Below are 22,762 nucleotides of genomic sequence, written 5' to 3' on the forward strand. Positions count from 1 at the left end.
TAATTTGAAAGTGAAATATCACTAATTGATTATCGCACTTGCACTGTTTGCTAAATTATGACGCTAATTATAATTAACAGACAATTAGGATCCAAGTCAATATAATATATTTAGCAAGTTCGTTTTCACGGAAAGTAAATTTTGGCATTTAGTGCGACATGTGCGCTGCCGCTTCGCAATCGTTGGATGACAGCAATCAGAACTAATCTATACCTAGCTAGAGTCAGAACCCTCCTCATACTTATTGCAACATTGGATCGTACCACAGACCACCACCAATAGACGCCTAATAGCCGGAGACCCCCGATCGCCAAAGGCTTGCTTGCTTAGCATAAAAGTCGTCCCACGCCCGTTCGGTACCCTCATTCCACACATTGTCTTGATTACGTGACTTTTGAGTCCACCAATCTAAATATATAAAAGGAAAAGCTGACTAACTGATTGACTGATCTATCAACGCACGGCTCAAACTACTGGACGTATCAGGCTGGAATCTTGCATGCAGATAGCTATTAGGTATGACGTAGGCATCCGGTAAGAAAGGATTTTTGAAAGTTCAATCCCCAAGGGACAAAGTCGCGACCATAAGCTAGTCACAACAAAGTATTCTCCCCTGTCCCCCGCCAACATTTTACGATTTTGTTTCCATGCAAAACTTTGTACTCTTAAAAGAGCGTACTCTTAAGGTTCAATTCTCCGTGGATCGTACCGAAACGCTAAATTGTTTAGAGGCAAAGCAATGTTCAAGCTATAGCTACAGCCATTATGAGTTTGGCACAAACTTCCGCGTGTAATATGAGAGTAGGTATTCCCGGACAGACCAACATTAAACAGCTTTCGTTTACGTAAGTACATAGTCCGTACAACCAACAAAACTAAACTTTTGTGCAATAATGGCCCTGTTTGTGCATGTTTGTCGGTGTTCACACATTGCTGTTAAACTAATACGCAGCTGTATTTACAATTCACCTCATAAGCGGCTTAAATTTTCCGGTTTCTAGGTAAGTATATTGGTTTTTGTGTAGTTCTACAACATTTAGCTGAGTTTTGCGCCTTTTCGTTGGCACAACACATTTTAGACCAATGTACTTATGTAAGTAAATTTATCAAATCAAATGGTTTATTCAAAATAGGTAATAAATTACACTTTTTGATAGTCAGTTGTTGCATTTGTAAGATGATATAGTGGTGATAATTTTTAAAACTAAAGCTACGAGGGTTTCATACGCACCCAGGTCTGAGAAGAGCCCACAACAAACTCAGCCTGATCAACCTGTACGGGAGCGGTGTGTAGGCTCGACCGTACCAAAAGGGAGATCTCCCGCCGAGAGATTATGGCGACCTCCACATCACTCTCCTCCGAGACGAACGTCGTAGTGTGCTGCATCCAAGAGAAGTGGCGCTGTAGTGCAACCAATGGGAATGCCGCCTGATCATCCAGGGACGTGGCGTTGTTTGATGATGGTATATTATCATCACTGGACCCGATTGCCATCTCGACCTGTCGCGTACTTACGAAACGTGCCAGTCGATAGGTGTCCTAACTTTGTAAAACTAATTAAGCTTGTCTAGAATACAATCCTTACTAATGTACGTGCTTTAGGTTCTGGCAAGTACTACTTAAGTAGATACCTAATGTTCTGCATAATTAGAGCAAATCTCTGACACTTGACTTCTAAGCTAAACCCCTTCCTTTATCTAGACTACTAGGATTGCGCTAGAAATCTAGAATAGTCGTAAATTGCAGTCCCGCGACTGAGCACCCTACAATTTATTACCCTCTCCGTGTGTTACTTTTCTATTTATTCCCGCTCCTAAGCTCAAACACATGTTTTTGTAACTTCGAACTAAAAGCATTTTAAATTATGTACTTAAAGTCCGACTAACGTCCAGGCTTTTTACGAGAAAATGGGCTAAAAAAGTAAAAAACAGCCAAAGTGCGAGTCAGAATAATTTACCATCGGGGGTTCTTCAGCTTAGAAAGAAACATATTATTAAGTATATACTTAGCTATAGTACCTTTCTCGGAAATAGATCTTTGTGTAACTAACATGACTCGATGAGAAGTGAAAGAAAAAGAGTCACACTGTGACACGATTGAGTGTGACTCGTTGGGAACCCACCCATCCTTACGCATTACAGGTTAGCAATACAGCTTAACTGAATGTCTATACTGTCATAGGCAACTACATGACAGGTACCTATATCAGTAAAAGGAGACCCTGCTGTGCCGTGTCCAAAACAGGCACCTATCACCACACAGATTTATTTCTTAACTAGCTTATGCTCGCGACTTCGTCCGCGTGGACTACACCAAACCACTATTTCAATCCTTTGAAGAAAGGATTTTTCGAAAGTCTTTTCTTAGCGGATGCCTATTGCCTACGTCATACTAGCTCTCTGCATGCCAAATTGCAGCCCGATCCGTTCAGTTAGTTTGAGCTTTGCGTCGATAGATCAGTCAGTCAGCCAGTCAGTCATCGTTTCCTTTTATATATTTAGAAGAAGAAGATAATTTTAAGAAATTTACATAAGTACTTACTTAGCTAGCTGATAATATCAGCTAATTATTATGTTAAATTGCGATTTCTAAATAAAATAAAATAAAAATCATTCGTGTCCGTAATAATGAAAAAATCGCCACAAACCGACCAATTTGAGTCGTGACTCGTGAGGTCAACCTAATGTCGTTTGTTTGAATAAAATAACAAGATAAATTGGCAGCGTAATCGGTTTAGACGGACACGGGCGAATGGCGGACAACTCGATTTCATATTTTAAAATGAAACACAGTTTAGAATCGACATGGACATTTTTGAAATTGTAAAAATGAATTTGATTTGACGAAAAAATGGCCTTTGTCACGCGCGGAGCATTTATAAATGGGCTCGGGGATTTGTTTTATTTTGTCCAATGTTCATGTGGTGCTCATAATGATTACACGTTAAAGCCTGCAGTAGGTAAAATCCTAGGGTTCCGTACCTCAAAAGAAAAAACGGAACCCTTATAGGATCACTTTGTTGTCTGTGTGCCTGTCCGCCTGTCTGTCTGTCGGTCTGTCAAGAAACCTTTAGAGTACTTCCCGTTGACCCAGAATCATGAAATTTGGCAGGTAGGTAGGTCTTATAGCAGACATTAGGGGAAAAATCTTAAAACTGTGAATTTGTGGTTACATCACACAAAAAAATTAAATTGTGGTCATGAACTAATAATTAGTTTTTCAATATTTGAAGTACTTACCTAAGATAAGATGGATCAAGTGGGGTATCATATGAAAGGGCTTCACCTGTGCATTCTTAAAACAGATTTTTATTTATTTTTGTGCATCTTAGTTTTTGAATTATCGTGCAAAATGTCGAAAAAATACGACTGTAGAGTGTAGTACGGAACCCTCGCTGCGCGAGCCTGACTCGCACTTGACCGGTTTTTTACGAAACCGGGCCTTATCTAGCCACGACTGAGGGCTCTAACCAAATTTTCAATTTTCCTGCCGGGAATCGAACCCGGGATCTCCCACTTAAACTTAGTGAATACCACTGCGCGTGGAACGACAAAGGCCTTTATTGAATAATCTCGTATCACAATGCTTATATTTTCGTCAACGCCATAAATCTGGGCAGTGCGGATGGCTGAAGACAGCAGCCATTTTGTAAATCATTTTTATGTATTATCTACCCACCGCGTTATTGTGGGATGGCAATGAAAATAATATGACAAGGAATCGTGCCTTTAAAACTAAACGCCAAAAGCTTAAAGGCGTCTTTTTGCTGCAAGTGTCATGATTTTCAAATAATAATTTATCGTTTGGGTCAAATCACTTACTTTTTACAACTGCATTAAGATTTAGGAATAATCTCATTGGATGAAATTTCAAAGAGGCTGTCATTGGTGGGTTGTTTTCGATTCAGACCAATGGCATACACTTTGCATTTTTCTGTGTAATGAATGAAAAAAAGAAACGTGACGTTTGGTCGGCATAAACTTGATAAATGGCGTTTTTCTAAGTTAGTTCGTTTGAAGCTTTAGAGCTGGGAGGTAATCTCAAAAAGTGTGAAGTATTGTTGTAAGTGGTGATAAAGATGTAAAAGAAGTATTTCATGTGTTGCAATGAGCATAAATGTGTTAAAGAAGTATTACCTGGTGTTTCAATGAGTTATCTCATAAGTATTTACGAGTGTATTGAATTAAACATCTGATATCGACGTTGAAGAAGGCATATTCTTTATACAAGCAAGAGTGAAGATCTGCACAACACCGTAGTCACAACACAACAGGTGTCAGGTTTAAGTCCCGCAAATTGCTGTTGCGCTGGAACCATGTCTCATTAACATCGAAATGACGACATCTTGACGTCAGCTGAAATAAAAATATACTCAAAACTTCAGTCTAGTGCTGACGTCACTAAAATGGAACGTTGGAATGGTGACTTCGCACCGGAAGGTGAAAGGTGGACCGACGCGACGACATCAGACGAGTCGCAGGGAGTCGCTGGATTCAGGCGGCGCAAGGAAGTCCCTACAAGAGACCTATGTCCAGCAGTGGACGTCAATAATTGGTTGATAGAATTCCTAGGAAATGTATAATAACAACCAAACTAAATAGACGTTTGTGCTTTGTGGAGAAAACTACAAATTGTAATAAAAGAGAAAAGCTTGAAAATGCAGATATAAAATATCTGTAGGTACAAGAAAGTTGCAAGTACTGAGGAGCGTAGTACCTAATAGTAATTATCTAGCGCAGTGCAAGTGCCCAAGTGCTTGGAGTGGTCTGCGCAGAACGGCAATTAAACAGCGCCGCTCACTGCTCAGGGCTACCAGGCGCCAGGATTTGTCCTGATTCAAGATTTATGAAGATCATGGTTTACTTTTTTAACCAACCGAGTTGCACATTATTTAGAACAAATCGGCCAAGTCAAGCTCAATATGATGATGATCAAATGATGCTCGCGACTTCGATCGCGTTTATTTAGGTTTTTAAAAATCCCGTGGGAACATCTTGATTTTCCGGGACAAAACGAAGGCTATGTTACTCCGTCCTTTCAACTATCTCTGTGCCAAAAATCAAGTCGATTGATGCTTAGTTAGGGCGTGAAGGAAGGACAAACAAACAAACATACTTTCGCATTTATAATATTAAGTATAGATTAATCAATTCACAAAGATAGTCACATTCTGCTAGCGTTTCACGGCCAATGCTTGTTAAAGTTTAATTGAATTAAAAATATTTTTATTTATTTTTATTTTTATTTCAATATAAACCTGGTAACCCTAGCTCTTCTCCACTACTGATTAGACACTAAACTTGCTTTATAAGTTCACTCATTAAACTTTTAGTGTTACGTTAATTAGTGTTAATTACACTCGTTAATTAGTACTAGGTATTTATAAATATCAACTCTATACTTACATAGATAAACGCAGTAGAAATTCAAATGATAAAATGGTGGAGTTATTTTACCTATCTACCATACCTACCGTAAATAAATTAAAATTAAATTAAGTCTTTCACAAATTATGTGCCGACCGTGGACCTATGATACTCGTGTCGACCCTACAAAAATATCAACTACTAGATGATGCCCGCGACTTCATTCGTGTGGAATTAGGTTTTTAAAAATCCCGTGGGAACTCTTTTATTTTCCAGGGTAAAACGTAGCCTATGTCACTCTCCAGGTATTTATCTATACACATGCAAAAAATCACGTCAATCCGTTGCACCGTTGCGACGTGATGAAAGGACAAACCAACAAACAAACACACTTTCGCATTTATAATAAGGGTAGGTACTAGATACTGATGATGCTGAATAATTAAGTAGGTACGTTAGAAACAGTGATGTGGTTTAGAAACCTTGCTTTGTTGCTAGCTAGCATACTTCCTAGCCCTAGCTAGCATCCTAGCTTGCTTAATGCGATTACACTTTCCTACTTCCTACCCTACCTAGGACTTCCTATATCAGGTAGGTCTGCCGGATTTGCACAATTTGTGCAAATCTGGGAAAATTCAGAAAATTATCTTTCAGGAACAAATATGAAGTAAATGAGTATTTTTGACCAAAGTTTTTATGGAAAAACATGTAAATGCATAAATGTTATGCGCGCAAAACTCATATCATTATACCATACCTACCTATATATGCCTTCGATGTATGATTAGTCTACTATTTTTGAAAACTAACTAAAATTTGAATTTTTGCGGCTGGGTCTACCAAATCACCTTAAATACCAATGCGCACTATACAAGACAGGCTTATTCACTTTTCAAGGTTTTGATGAAACTTTTATGGTCCAAAGTAATCAAATTCCAAGTTTATAATACCGTGATGACAGGACAAAATGAGCAAGCAATAAAATGGCGCTGGTTTTATGGTAATCTGCATATTTCCACCGCCTCAGATGAAATTACGAGCTTGGAGTGTCTCGAAGGAAGCGGCTTATTTTAAACTTTATTGCTTGGATGTCCAGTTGATTATATTTCGCTGAAACTGTAAAAGCTCGTCTGTCGTAGTCTCACTGGTAGTCGTGGCACATGCCCGTTAAAATATACCTATGAAAGGAAAAGGTGACTGACTGACTGACTGACTGATCTATCAACGCACAGTTCATACTATGGACGGATCGGGCTGGGATATATATAATAGCCTTTGTCACTCTCTAAAGTCTTTAATAAATAAATAAAATAAATGAAAATATTTTTTATTCAATTAAACTTTTACAATTATTTTCGAATCGTCAACAGCATCTACCACTAATTCGGAATGCCTTTCCTACCGAGAAGAACCTATAAAAAAACCGGCCAAGTGCGAGTCAGGCTCGCGCAACGAAGATTCCGTACTATTATAGTATATATAATATAATATTATATATACGATATAATAATATAATACGACTATAATAGTCGTATTTTTTCGACATTATGCACGATAATTCAAAAACTATGCTGCATAAAATAAAATAAAAATCTGTTTTAGAATGCACAGGTGAAACCATTTTATATGATACCCCACTTGATATAGTTATCTTACTTCAAAGTTGAAAATACTAATTTTTAGTTTACGACCACAATTTAATTTTTTTGTGTGATTTAACCACAAATTCACTGTTTGCAGATATTTCCCCTAATGTCTGCTATAAGACCTACCAACCTGCCAAATTTCATGATTCTAGGTCAACGGGAAGTAACTACCCTGTAGGTTTCTTGACAGACAGACAGACAACGAAATGATCCTATAAGAGTTCCGTTTTTCCTTTTGAGGTACGGAACCCTAAAAACAAAAAAATTACTACCCGCAGGTATGAAAACGGATGCCAGGCTTGATAGGTTATTATTGGAAACGGTGCAAGATATTAGCGACAATCTATTGGCACGTGGAGCCTAATGCATCTTGTAGCTAGGGCTAGGCTTTGGCGGAAATAGGCTCCTACGATCAATCATAACAACCGGTACTTGACAGTGGACGGGAAATGGGAAAAAGACGGATTGAAGACAATGGGAACCAACTGGACGAGGTTTAGCACTCTCAGAAAGTCATAATAAACGAGTAGGTACATAGTACATAACACGATTAATTTGATGTTTTTATTTGTCGATATTTCAACCCAATTGCGGCCCAACACGTTAACCGATTTTGATGAAATTTGATACAATGTTAGCTTACATTCTAGGGAAGGACATAGACTTTTTATTCGGAAAATTAAAGAGTTCCCACGGGTTTTTTAAGAACCTAAATCCACGCGGACAAAGTCACCTAGTCTATACTTATTATATAAAGAGGTAATGTCGTTAAGTTTGTTTGTAGGGGGTAATCTTTGGAACTACTGAACCGATTTTAAAAATTCTTTCACCAGTAGAAAGCTACATTATTCCTGAGTCACATAGGCTATACGGGATCTTTAAAAACCTAAATCTACGCGGGCGAAGCTGCGGGGATCAGCTAGTAGTTAATAAATTACACTTTTTGATGATCGGTTGTTGGATTTGTAAGATGATATACTTAGTGGTGATAATAATTATTACGCGAACTTAAAACTAACCACAAAGCCGCCTCCGGTTTTAGCTTATTGTTCCTGATTTCTCGGTAAGAGTTGATTAAATCGTCTTGAGCGCAGCATCCGCTCGGCAGATTGTCATCACGAGCAATTTCTGTTCGATGGGCTCTTCTATTATTTCTCTGCAATCGGAACACTACATACTTACTTATTGAAAATAAGTAACTATTATTTGTTTTCAATATACAGAGCTCACAATATTTTCTCTTGAAAATAAAATCACTAACTTAAGTACCTACCTAGGTAGTTTCCTTTTGTCAGCAACTTCTTTTCGTGGAGTTTTTTTAATCCTGTAGAAATAATGTAACTTCCCGAGATAAAAGAATTGTTCAATTATTTTTCTCGTGGGGATTGTTTTAACTTTTGTGTTTGACTGTGAAATCTATTCTGCACAACTTACTTTTGGATTAATATAAATATATACATACGGATCGGATACTGGGTAGAACTTCATCAGATTCTAAGTAATTATATCTACTTAGGTACAATTGAATTTGAACTTAGATAATATACCTGTTTAGATTTCATTTCATGATGAGAATTGACCGATGCCTATCCTCATTATCGACTGCGACTCTTTCATCTAAATATCAATGTATAAAAGGGAAAGATGACTTACTGACTGACTGACTGATCTATCAACGCACAGCTCAAACTACTGGACGGATCGGGCTGAAATTTAGCATGCAGATTGCTATTACAACGTAGACATCCGCTAAAAAAGGATTATTGAAAATTCAACCCCTAAGTTCGGGGGTTCGAAATTTATGTAGCTCACGCGGACAAAGTCGCGAGTATAAGCTAGTTCTAGTTAGGAGTACCTATAATGAGTAATGAACTCAGGGACGCTAAAGGTCCGTTTTTATTTGCGTCATAAAATTCAGCAGGTTATTTTTATGATTGATCGATTTTTTTATAGTTCAATCACAATTTCCGCTTCGCGCTGATGACAGATGGAAATCAAGATTGAAAAACTGTCTGTAATTTGCATACTATCCCGACAGGATCGTGCAATTTCTCTTTAGCACTGCACATACCTATAACCTACCTACTAGGTACTTGAGGGTGACAGGTACGTGGTAGGTACCTACGTGATACAATACTACTCATAATACGAAGGAACTGGCGGTAGAGCCGTGACACTGGCTATATTTAAAAAAAAAACGGCCAAGTGCGAGTCAGGCTCTCGCAAGGACGTTCCGTACTACAGTCGAATTTTTTCGACATTTTGCACGATAATTCAAAAACTATGATGCATAAAAATAAATAAAAATCTGTTTTAGAATGTACAGGTAAAGCCCTTTCATATGATACCTCACTTGATATGTTATCTTACTTCGAAAAATGAAAATACTAATTATTAGTTTTTTTTTTTTGTTCATGACCACAATTTAATTTTTTTTTTTGTGATGTACCTAACCAGACGTCTGACAAACAACAAAGTGATCCTATAAGGGTTCCGTTTTTTCCTTTTGAGGTACGGAGCCCTAAAAAAGTTTAACATTTTTTACACATTATTATTTGTACATTTATAACAGACGACATACATAAGACAGAACAACGCAGTCGGGCTTTTATAACTTTTAAATTAGGTAGGTAACTACTTGTTGTCTCTACTATATTGTTATACCGGGTATAGTCGGGACTGTACCGGGGGAAATCTACCGCACTGTTCAGCTGAATATCTTAGCGTGTGTACTGTATAGTGTATACCTACTCGTATTAGCGTACGATATGAGCTCCAGACTCCAGACAACTCATAATAGAGCTTGTGATTACAGAGACCTACTAATTGGAAATTAATTTTAATACAGTTTCGTATTTTTAATATTTTTGGGTTCCGTACCTCAAAAGGAAAAACGGAACCCTTATAGGATCACTTTGTTGTCTGTCTGTGGGTCTGTCATAGAGGCGATGCCTGTCGTAGTGGCGATGGCCGTTGGAGCCGGAAAGTCCTTGAGAGTGTGGGACGCCCTCCAGCACGATGGACCGACGATATAAAGAGGCAGGCGGGAAGTGGCTGGATGAGGAAAGCTGAGGACCGGGTGTGGTGGCACTCTTTAGGGAAGGCCTATGTCCAACAGTGGACGTCCACAGGCGATGATGATGATGATGATAATGGGTCTGTCAAAAAACCTAGAGGGTACTTCCCGTTGACTTAGAATCATAAAATTTGGCAGGTAGGTAGATACTATAGTACACGTGAGGGGAAAATCCGAAAACCGTGAAGTTGTGGTCACATCATGAAAAAAAATTAAAATGTATTCACGAACAATAATTAATATTTTCAAGTTTCAAAGTAAGATTAATATACCAAGTAGGGTATCATATGAAAGAGCTTTATCTGTAAATTCTAAAAACAGATTTTTATTTATAGTTTTTATGCATAGTTTTTGATTTATCGTACAAAATGTCGAAAAATTAAGACTAGTACGAAAGCCTCGGTTCGCGAGTCTGACTCGCACCTTGGCCGGTTTTTACACAGTTGTCCAATAAAACGGGTATAATGTTTTCAGGGCTTACGTAGATGTGTAGGTATATAATATGTTGGTAGATAGGTAAGCTTGCTTTAACGGTGAAGAAAACATCGTGAGGAAACGGACATGCCTGAGAGTTCTCCATAACGTTCTCAACGTATGAAGTCTGATTCTGTAATGTTGCCTGTTGTTCCTCATTCTTTCGTTCATCAGTAAATACGTAGTACCTACCCTTATTATAAATGCGAAAGTGTGTTTGTTGTTGGTTTGTCCTTCAATCACGTCACAACGGAACAACGGATCGACGTGATTTTTTGTATGGGTATAGTTAAAGACCTGGAGAGTGACATAAGCTACTATTTATCCGGGGAAATCAAAGAGTTCCCACTGGATTTTTAAAAATCTAAATCCACGCGTACAAAGTCGCAGGCGTTAGCTAAGTATCCTCTAAATAATTTTCGTCATAGCAGCTTATAAGAAAGGCTTTCTTTGATTGTTCATAAGAAAAGTATACTTACTTAGTATGCGAGCGAATAAAGTTTTTATCTTTTTTCGGTAATCATACTTTTCCGACAAAAGCTTTACATAAATATTATTTCCCAAGCTTTTTATAACCCCATCAAAAATCCGCAAGGTTGTAAAATTATAATTTCGCTTGTATAGAATGCTCTTGGCCCGTGAAGGAGATCGGAGTTGATCCCTATAAGCCGACAGCCAGGTGCCAAAGCCTCTTTTTTCAATGCGAGAATAATCAAACATTTTTTTTATTCTGACACAAGTTAGCCCTTTGCTGCGATCTCACCTGATGGTAAGTGATGATGGAGTCTAAGATGGAAGCGGGCCAACCTGTAAGGGGTATGGCAGTTTTTATTAAAACCACAGTCCTTTGGTTTCTACACGGCATCGTACCGGAACACTAAATCGCTAACTCGCATGGCTACCTACTACGACCTACCATGTACGTAGGAACAGGGATATGTAATCATGTCGGTAGGTACCTAACTACCTACTTACCAAACCTCAATAGTTCAACGGTTAGAGGACCGGACTGAAATCCGAAAGGTTGCCGGTTCAAACAATGGGCAATGGGTGGGCCGTTGCACTATTGTCGTACCTACTCCATAGCACAAGCTTAAAGCTTAGTTGGAGGGGAAAGGGGAATATTAGTCATCATTGGCTAATATTCTTTTTTTTTAAACAAAAAAATAAAAAAATAAACGTTAGATAGGTATAATTTGCAAATGTTATTATTTTCTCAAAAAACCCGTGATCAAATTGAACGAATGAATCTTTCCGTATGAAAAAACAAATTTTTAATTCCATTATCCGGCCGCAATTGCCGATCGTGGCTAACGAACGGACGGACGGACGGACGGACGGCCCCGCCGCGTATTGTTCCCTTTTAATTAGAAAACCGTATCAAACAATGGGACATACGCAATTACTTCATTCGCTTCACGATTGACGGTACCGCACGAGATAAAAGGATTTTTTAAAATAAAAACTGATTACCTACGTTTATATACCACACGTACCTCATAAGTCGTATGTACGTAATGTACCTATAGGTGTAGATACGGTGTACCTATAGCTACTCAGTATAGCTATCACTACTAACTACTTATAATGCGTAAAAAATGACTAGAGAACCCAGAACCGTACCTTTGACATGACAGTTGACCCAAAATGGCGCGTGAAAAGTCATTTTGTATGGACTATATAATTCATTAATGAGGTAGGTTTACTTCTCAAAAAAAATGTGTGAAAGAGTGAAATTCGTTAACTTTTGAAGACAAAATACTTAAAATAAAAAATAAAAAAATTAAAGGCGTACAAATACAAACACACACATATTGTTACTAGAAATAAAACCATTTAATAATGCCTTAAAAACTAAAACCAGGTTTCAGATTCAGGTTTTTAGAGTGTTTAAAAATTCCCGTGGCAACTCTTCCATTTCCTGGGATAAAATATTGGTTTTCCGGGAAAGTATCCGGGATGCAAATCTATTTCTCAACCAAATAAGAATAAGGTCCGCGACTTCATCAGATTTTTAGGTACGTGAATTACGGTTTTTTAAAACCCCCAAAATGATTGTTAAAGATGAAACAAAAAGCAAAATGAGCTGGCTCGTTAGGCGCGCACGTAATTCAATATAGCTGATTCACGTGAACCCGTCGCCCGTTGTGGTATTTATATTTATTTTTCATTAATGCCGTTCTAGGTGTAACTAGGTGGAGGCAAGGAGGGAGCGAAATCCCTTTCAACTCCCCCAATAAAAAAGCCTGTGAAAAGGGTGTTTTTGGTAAGCTTCATTTTTCAGGGTTCCGGGTTTTCCTTTTGAGGTCAAAAGGAAAAACGGAACCCTTATAGGATCACTTTGGTGTCTGTCGGTCTGTCACGAAACAGGGTACCTACTTCCCGTTGACTTAGAATCATAAAGGCAGGTAGGTAGATCTTAAAGCAGACATTCGGGGGAAAATCTGAAAACCGTGAATTTGTGGTTACGTCACACAAAAATATTGAATTGTGGTCATGAAAGGGCTTTACCTGTGCATTCTAAAACAGATTTTTAATTTATTTCTATGCATCATAATAATTTTTGACTTACCGTGCAAAATGTCGATATAATACGACTGTAGTACGGAAGCCTCGGTGCGCGAGTCTGACTCGCACTTGACCGGTTTTTTTAATAAGATTGACGTGACCTCGTTCTACGATATTATAATAATGCTTTGATTGAAGGTTGATTTAATAAAACTCCCTTGATAGACAAGGCTTGCTATATTAACCCAATATTGCCTGCAAGGCTATCCGTGATGATTAATGTAACATAACGTAAAACAAATTGGCCAAGTGCGAGTCAGACTCGCGCACCTCCGTCGTATTTTTTCGACATTTTGCACGATAAATGAAAAACTGTTATGCATAAAAATATTAAATAAAAATCTGTTTTAGAATGCACAGGTAAAGCCCTTTCATAATATGATACCCCACTTGGTATATTAATCTTATTTGGATAGTTGAAAATACTAATTGTTGGTCATGAACACATTTTAATTTTTTTTTGTTTTGTTCTAGGTTAACGGGAAGTGCCACTTAGGTTTCTTGACAGATACGACAGACAGACGGACAGACATACTGTAAGGGTGGTAAATTGGGCGGAATAGAAATATACCCGGATACGGAATAATCTACCACCTTACAAAGTTTAGAGGAAAATAATAATTTTACTTTACTTGATCTATCTACCTAGTAAAGAATAGAAGCTAGCCGTCGACTCCCTTGTAATGCATATGAGGTGTTATAAATGAAATTTGCTAGATGTTAGGCAAAATTGTTTTTTAATGTAACTTTTACCGGGGTCGCTTAATACAGAATGATGGCTAATAATGCTTAGTTATTCTAGCTTAATGCCAAGACTTAATTTAGATACATTAGAATGACTTAGGTAGATAGTACATAAGATCTATGTTTTAAATTTAAGATGCCATTGGCATGGAATAGACAATGACACAGTAAAATTCATAAAATTGTTTCAAAATAAAAACTCAGTAGTAAAGACAGGGTTCTTACTGTACACATACACTAAGAAGGTTCACTAAACTGTTGCAGGATACAAACATTTGCTTACTTGTAGGTGCGAAGACTGCAAGGTAGCTGGACGGCATCGGCCAAGATCCAAAACTCAATTTATTTGATTCTTCACAACCGAAATGTTTCATTACAAAGATTTTCACCAAGTCTTATCCATAGCAATTAAGTTGTCAACGTGAATGTGCAAAAGAAATAAATACGAAAACCGAAAACGCAAACGGAAAACTAAAACGGAAAACTGAAGCTAAACGTAAAACGTAAACGTAAACGTAAACTAAATCGTAAAACCCTGTAACAAAGAAAAACAATATTATAATTTGTGCTGTGTGAAAATTTCGACACGTGGAATTTTCCCGATCAAACACAACTCACCTATTGAACTCCTGGCCACCAATGGTTTTCAGAAGTCCACCCACAACCCATTATCCTCATTTATTTGGGAAGATAAAATAACTGGAACTGGAATGAAATCATAATATTAGGATTTTCTCTAACCAAACCGCCATTTTGTCGAATCCACATTACTTGATTTTTCACTCACCATAATTGATGAAACATTGAAATACGTTAGGATGACTAAAATTTATACTATTGTATTTTCCCAGGCGAAGCCATGGGCGAAAAGGAGTGAGATTTTCCTGGAACGAAAAAAATTCGTCTTCACATGTTGACTCCAGAAAAATTCTAAATCTCACCAATCGGTGTTGCCAGACGCAACCCGAGTGTGGCCGCTCTCAGTTAGTTTGATCATGAAGCCAATTCATTTTGAATATTTGCGGAACCTAAGGATATATTATAAGAACCGTTTTGTTAATGACTTAACAATAAACAAATGATATTATGGTTTTATTTAATTATTTTTGTTTTATTTTTACGACAATTGACAACGAAGCAAACGCCATCTATTGTGGCTCGAATGAACTCTGAACATCGACCCACGCGTAGTTCTGCACCTTGATGCTAGGTGGCACCAACATACTTTGAACAAAATAGATTTTTATTAAAAGCGAAACGCTAATTAGTAGTTCAAAATTTACAACGTCACAATACTTCCCCTCCTACGAAAAGGTTCAACAGGTTGAACCACGCTGCCCTCAGCGTCATCCAACAACTACTAACAATTTGCCTGAAACAAACAAACAAAAAAACACAGAAGTTACGCGTGAACGCACATCTACTACTAACAAGGAAAATTGTCTAACAAAATAAATATACTGAAAACAGTGTAAGGTTTTATACATTATACTTAACTACACAACCCTAACTTCTAAAAAGAATATATACAAAAAACTTCATGGTGTCTAAGACACTTGAGTGGAAACATCTTGGCATCATTCTTCAGCTGACTGATAGAATGCGTCTAGGCCTACGGTGGTTCACTCTTTTAAACTACCATCTTAATATTTGTTACTCAACAAATACGGAAAATCTGGTTGTGAACGGGTCCATCTGATATGGCAACCGTTCTCTATCCCATTCGGAAAAATAAAACCGAATCAAAATCGGAATATGAGAAAAAAAAACGAAATAACTCTCCTAGAAAATAGATCTCGGAACAGAATCGGAAAAATAACAGAAATGATCCATTATCTAGAAGGAAAACGAAAACAAAACACAAAACCCCCCCTTTTCGTTATCCCCAAAGTACGATATTTGCATTTTTACTTTCTCAACCGGTTGGTCTACCACAAGCATTCCAATCATCACATATTCATCCCTACATACATCCACTACATTCATCCTCAACTGAACCATGGTAATGTAACTGTTAACTCAGAACATCACTACACTCATACAAATTCCTAATTGAATATTGATAACTTAAATATTCAAACAGTTTAGACCAAACTAAGTAATGGCAAATATCTACTTCTTAATATCCTTAATATGCCAAGTGCCTATTGGGTGGTTGTCAGCTACTCTAACTAGTTCGTAAACCAAAGGTGACAAAACCTTGACAACCCTGCACTTTTCATACTTAGGTGCCAGCTTAGCTGCGAAAAAATTTGTAGCGTCGCTTTGTGGATAGGTCTTTTTCCACACTATATCCCCAACAGAATAGCTTGCAGACCTACGCCTTAAGTTGTAATGCGTTGCATACTCTGCATGAGCCTGAAACAAATTTCTCCTAACCTGACCAAATATGTCCTCCAAAGATCCAAACTTTCCTGCGTATTCCTCCCTTGGAATTCCGGCCTCGTACTCCTTATCCGTGTCCTTATAGAAGGAACCATTTAAAACCGGTTCTCTAGCGTGGACAAGGAAGAACGGGGAGAATCCAGTGGATTCATTAACCGCACTGTTTATGGCGAACTGGACCTTGTACAGGTTTTCGTCCCAGGACCTGTGGTTATCTTTCACAAAAGCGGCTACAGCAGTCATAACAACCTTATTGTACCTCTCAACAAGGTTAACTTGCGGAGTGTACAGTGGTGTGTAGTGTAATTTCGGAATATTATAACGCTTAATGAGATTACGGAATTCAGATCCTGTAAATTGGGACCCATTGTCCACAATCACAGTCTCTGGAACACTATGGTTCAAAAATACAAAATTCTCTAGCGCTTTAACAACAGCGGCACCTGTGGCACGCCGTAACGGAAACAACATTGTATATTTCGAAAAACAACACGTCACCACAAAAAGAAATGTAAATCCTGATTTAGACCTAGGCAAAGGTCCGACTAAATCAGCCGAAATGACCTGAAAAGGTCTCTCGCAGACTTTAGGCTTCCCTAGCAGACCTGGAGTGGCTGATGTCGTGTGTTTATACGCAGAGCAAGTATCACAATTCTTAACGTACTCAACCACGTCCTTATACATACCACGCCAAAAATATCTGAGGGATAATCTGCGATGAGTTTTGAACACACCAAAATGACCTGCAGTTGCATCTGCATGGTTTTGTTGCAATATTCTAAGGATGTCGTTCTTGTGGACTACCTCTTTCCAGTCGAACTCACTGAGAAGCTGGTATTTACATTTACTGTAACGATATAGTTTATCGTTCAAAATACAAAAATTCGGAAAATTTGCTGGATTGATTTTACAGCCATTAAATGTTTTGTCATACCAGTCATCTACCAAAACTTGTTGACTAGAGTTATCATCACGATCACCAACTACATCTACGTGTATGAGTCTCGACAAGGTATCCGGAACTACATTATCACAACCCTTCCTATGTTCGATAACAAAATTATACTGTGATAATCTACAACCCCATCTGGCGAGTCGTCCTGAGGGATTTTCTAAATTTAAGAACCACTTTAGGGATGCATGGTCTGTGATAATTGTGACTGGCTTGGAACCAAAATAAGCCTGAAATTTCTCCACTGCAAAAATCACAGCTAGAGCCTCGCGTTCCGTCGCGCTGTAATTCCTTTCGTTTTTATTTAGGCTCCTACTGACATACGCAATGGGATGATCGCAACCATCGGTTTCTTGCGTCAGCATACCGCCAACACCATATGCAGAAGCATCACAATGTATTTTGAATGGTTTTTCAAAATTCGGTACCGCAAGAACAGGTGCGGTTACCAACGCATTCTTCAATGTATTAAATGCTACCTCTGCCTGTTCGCTCCACTCAAATTTAGGTGCGTTCTTTCCTTTACTCGTTAGTCTATTGAGTGGTGCAGCGATGGTTGAAAAATTCCTAATAAAGCGCCTGTACCAAGAACAAGTGCCTAGGAAAATCTTTACCTCCTGTGCAGTTTTTGGGGTCGGAAAGTTCAAAACTGCGGCAACTTTTCCAGGATCTGTGCGTAAACCAAATTCATCCACTATATACCCTAAATATTTCAAAGAGTTTCGAAAAAAATTACATTTATCAAAATTTATGGATAGTTGAGCCATTTTTAGTTTATCCAGAACTCTGTTTAATAAAATTAAATGGGTTTCAAAATCAGCAGAACAAATAACAATATCATCTATATAACAAAATACTATTCCATTTTCAATATCACTACAAAAATTTTGATTAAATAACTGGTCCATTAACCTCTGCTGTCGTGCTGGTGCACCGCATAGGCCAAACGGCATGACTTTAAATTTGAATAACCCTCTACCAGGAACTGTAAAACTGGTTTTTTCCTGAGAGTCGTTAGCTAATGGAATTTGCCAGAAACTTGAACTTAAATCAATCGATGATAAAAACCTTGCCTCTTTCAAGCTATCTAGAATTTGTGGAATGTACGGTATTGAGTATGAATCCCCCTTTGTCACTGAATTTAATTTCCTGCAATCTAGGCAAAATCTCCAGTCTCCATTTGTCTTTTTCACTAAAATTGCTGGGTTATTCCAAGGGCTTTCACTCGGAGTAACTACGTCCATTTCCAGCATCCTATCTAACTCTTTACTTAAAGCTTCCTTCTTTTCGGGAGAAAGTGGATATTGTTTTATTTTTATTGGCAAGGCATCACCGGTGTCAATAACATGTTCAATTAATTTTGTTCTACCCAATCCAATTTTTTCTGAAGAAATATCTAAAAATTTATTTACTACAGATTGGGCTAATTCTTTCTGTTGAGATGATAAGTTTTCAAAAGAAGTGATGGTATGAATTTGTTCATTATCAATCGCACAAATATTGTAAAATTGAGAAGGTGCCTTAATTAATTCTAAATTATCAAAAATGCCAGGGGCTAACTGAAATGTTTTCCAAAAGTCACAACCAAAAATAACATCCGCTATTATAGAGGGTACTACAAAAAATTTTATTATGTGAGTTACGGAATTATAAGTAATCGGAATAAACATATAACCCATGCAATCAAGTTTGTCTCCATTTGCCACTGAAAATGTGGTATCAATACTGCTATGCAATTTATAACCGAATCTCAAAAAAACCTTGTGCGCCTGGTTACCCAAAATTGACGCGCAAGCACCGGAATCTAGTAAACCTGTAATCTCAAAACCGTCAACAAAAACCTTTAAATATGGCCTAAAGTCTCGTTTATCCACTGAATACAGAACTGTGTCAGGTAAAAGGGATGTTTTGTTGTTAATGACCAAGTTCTTTACTTGTGTCTCTGCACAGTTCTTACTAATTAGTTTTTTGAATTTTTGTCCGGAGCGGGTTTACTAATCGCCTTTTTACTACAACTTGGACATGTCTTTACTGTAAAGTTCTGACGTCCACACGAAAAACATCTAATAAATTCGGAACTGTCCTGCAAAATTTAAAGGAATGGTTACCCTTGCCGCACTTGTAACATAGTTGTTTATTTGTTTTCGTAAAATCAGTGCCTTTACTTGTATCAACCTTAGGTGCAGGTGTGACTGAAAGTGTGTTTATCTGTTTTGTCACTTGTTTGTAAGCAAACTCTGAACTTAAAGTTGCCTTACTGTTAGTAGGCTCAGAAAATAAGGCGGAACGCTGCCTCGCAGCCTCTAGTTTGCGACACTTTTCCTTCAACATTGCGACAGACTTAATGTCAACAAGAGCTAATTGTTCTGAGTAAAAAGGGCGAATATTATGTAATAAAATTTGTAACTTTTGTTCTTCGGAAAGTGGTGTTGACAACCTTGAAAACATGCAAAACATTATAGCGAAATAGATAGACACAGGTTCTTCAGAGCCTTGTGTTCTTGCTCGAATTTCACCTAGCAACCTGTAGTCATAATCTACTGCATCAAATTCCTCTAAAAATAAAGTTTTCAATTCTGACCAAGACGAAACTTGACATTTGTTGCCTCTGTACCATAACAATGCTCGGCCTGTAAAAAGATGAAATGCAGAAACAAATAATTTTCCATCTGAAACGCCATAAGATCTTTATATTCCTCAACGCGTTCGATGAAACTGCGCGGATCACCCTGTCCGTTGAAATTTAACTTCCACTTGGCCACATTTTTATCACCAGTGCAGTCAACGGCGGTACTCTCGGAATCCAGTGATTCGTCGTGAGACGACTCATTGTCAGCATCTAATCTGGAAATCAAACTCTGCAACTTTGTATGTAATTCACTCTTCCTACTTATTAAGCTGAGTTCGGAACACTGTATTCTCAAAATTCTAAAGTACAAATGTGAAGCTAAAGCTTTAGACCTACAGAGGGCATGTCTATCTTTAGTGTCAGAACACTTTTTTAATAACTCTTCTAAGTCTTGAAGTTTTTTAGTAATAACCCCTAACTCACTTTCAGAAGTGAAATCCGTCTCTAAAATTGATTCAGAAGGAATTTCCTGAATTAATTGTTTTAACTGTTTCTTTAAACCTAGCACTGTAGGTGCTGGAGTTTCGGAACGAATGGATACCTCATAACACAATTCGTCCTTCAAAAGTGAATGAAACTGGGCAAAAGTCTGTTCCATTGTGTTAAGTCAAAACACATTTAACAAAATATCGAGCTTGTGTAACTGTCTATGTTTAGCCTTATACAAATTGGTTAAACACAAACACAAAAGAAGTTATTTAAACTATTAAATATACACAAGCAAAATACACAACAAAAACAATATTCTTAAGTCTATCCTAACCTATTTTATCAATTATGTTCCTATTCCAAAATATTGTTAATAATACAAGCACATATTATTACTATAGTAAACAAAATATAACAAAATAAAACTTCCCAAAATTGAATAAATGATTGTAAGGTGCAGTATCACCTTTATGAGTACACAGTGTGTTACAATCTTTACAATTACAAAAGTAAACAGGCAACAAAGTTGCAATGAACTCTGACTAGCATATTATCTTTCAAAAAAAAACAAAGAGATTGTGCAATGGTTTGATGACTGTTACTTTACACTTTTAACACATAACCTAAAATACAACAAAATCTGTTTCTAAATGTCACTTTAAACTACCAGCATTCAATTAAACTTAACATGTTTTGTGTGTGAAGTAGCTTTTATCATAACCTTAACACAGCTCTAAACAAAATTTCAACAAAATAATGAAGTATCAAGTCACTGACAAAAAAAAATTGTTCATAACTTCATACTTGAACTTAATGTAATCTCTGAATATAGTTTATATATTTAGTTTCACAAGTTGTAACTCTTAGTATTTATAAATGTATGTGTGTAACTAGTTAACAGCACATAGCGTTTCAAAACTTTAATTATACTAAGTTACCGGAATTTTCAAACATAAGATGTACTTACTATTGAAAGCAATACCCAACAACAACTCAGTTAAGCAATGTTTATTACTAAACTGAAGGCAAACATTCACTTATACACCTCCAAGGTAAGTCAAATAACATAATTGAACGGCATAAACACCATTTATAATGTGTTGATTAAGTAAGAAAAAAAAATGTTGGACTATACTCAGAAAATTACTTAAACTATCAAACAAAATTTCTAACTATTAGTTATTATTTAGTTAGTTAACCATAAAAACAGCTTAGTGCTCTTTGCAATGTGTCACTACTTAGAAAATTGTACAATCAGCGGAGTACATTTCATAAAATTCACAAAATTTCTCAAAATATACTGAAATAACTATATAAAAAAACGTTCGGGCGCCATTTGTAAGGGTGGTAAATTGGGCGGAATAGAAATATACCCGGATACGGAATAATCTACCACCTTACAAAGTTTAGAGGAAAATAATAATTTTACTTTACTTGATCTATCTACCTAGTAAAGAATAGAAGCTAGCCGTCGACTCCCTTGTAATGCATATGAGGTGTTATAAATGAAATTTGCTAGATGTTAGGCAAAATTGTTTTTTAATGTAACTTTTACCGGGGTCGCTTAATACAGAATGATGGCTAATAATGCTTAGTTATTCTAGCTTAATGCCAAGACTTAATTTAGATACATTAGAATGACTTAGGTAGATAGTACATAAGATCTATGTTTTAAATTTAAGATGCCATTGGCATGGAATAGACAATGACACAGTAAAATTCATAAAATTGTTTCAAAATAAAAACTCAGTAGTAAAGACAGGGTTCTTACTGTACACATACACTAAGAAGGTTCACTAAACTGTTGCAGGATACAAACATTTGCTTACTTGTAGGTGCGAAGACTGCAAGGTAGCTGGACGGCATCGGCCAAGATCCAAAACTCAATTTATTTGATTCTTCACAACCGAAATGTTTCATTACAAAGATTTTCACCAAGTCTTATCCATAGCAATTAAGTTGTCAACGTGAATGTGCAAAAGAAATAAATACGAAAACCGAAAACGCAAACGGAAAACTAAAACGGAAAACTGAAGCTAAACGTAAAACGTAAACGTAAACGTAAACTAAATCGTAAAACCCTGTAACAAAGAAAAACAATATTATAATTTGTGCTGTGTGAAAATTTCGACACGTGGAATTTTCCCGATCAAACACAACTCACCTATTGAACTCCTGGCCACCAATGGTTTTCAGAAGTCCACCCACAACCCATTATCCTCATTTATTTGGGAAGATAAAATAACTGGAACTGGAATGAAATCATAATATTAGGATTTTCTCTAACCAAACCGCCATTTTGTCGAATCCACATTACTTGATTTTTCACTCACCATAATTGATGAAACATTGAAATACGTTAGGATGACTAAAATTTATACTATTGTATTTTCCCAGGCGAAGCCATGGGCGAAAAGGAGTGAGATTTTCCTGGAACGAAAAAAATTCGTCTTCACATGTTGACTCCAGAAAAATTCTAAATCTCACCAATC

The sequence above is a fragment of the Maniola hyperantus genome, chromosome 1 (assembly GCF_902806685.2).
Source record: "Maniola hyperantus chromosome 1, iAphHyp1.2, whole genome shotgun sequence".
Lineage (NCBI taxonomy): Eukaryota > Metazoa > Arthropoda > Insecta > Lepidoptera > Nymphalidae > Maniola > Maniola hyperantus.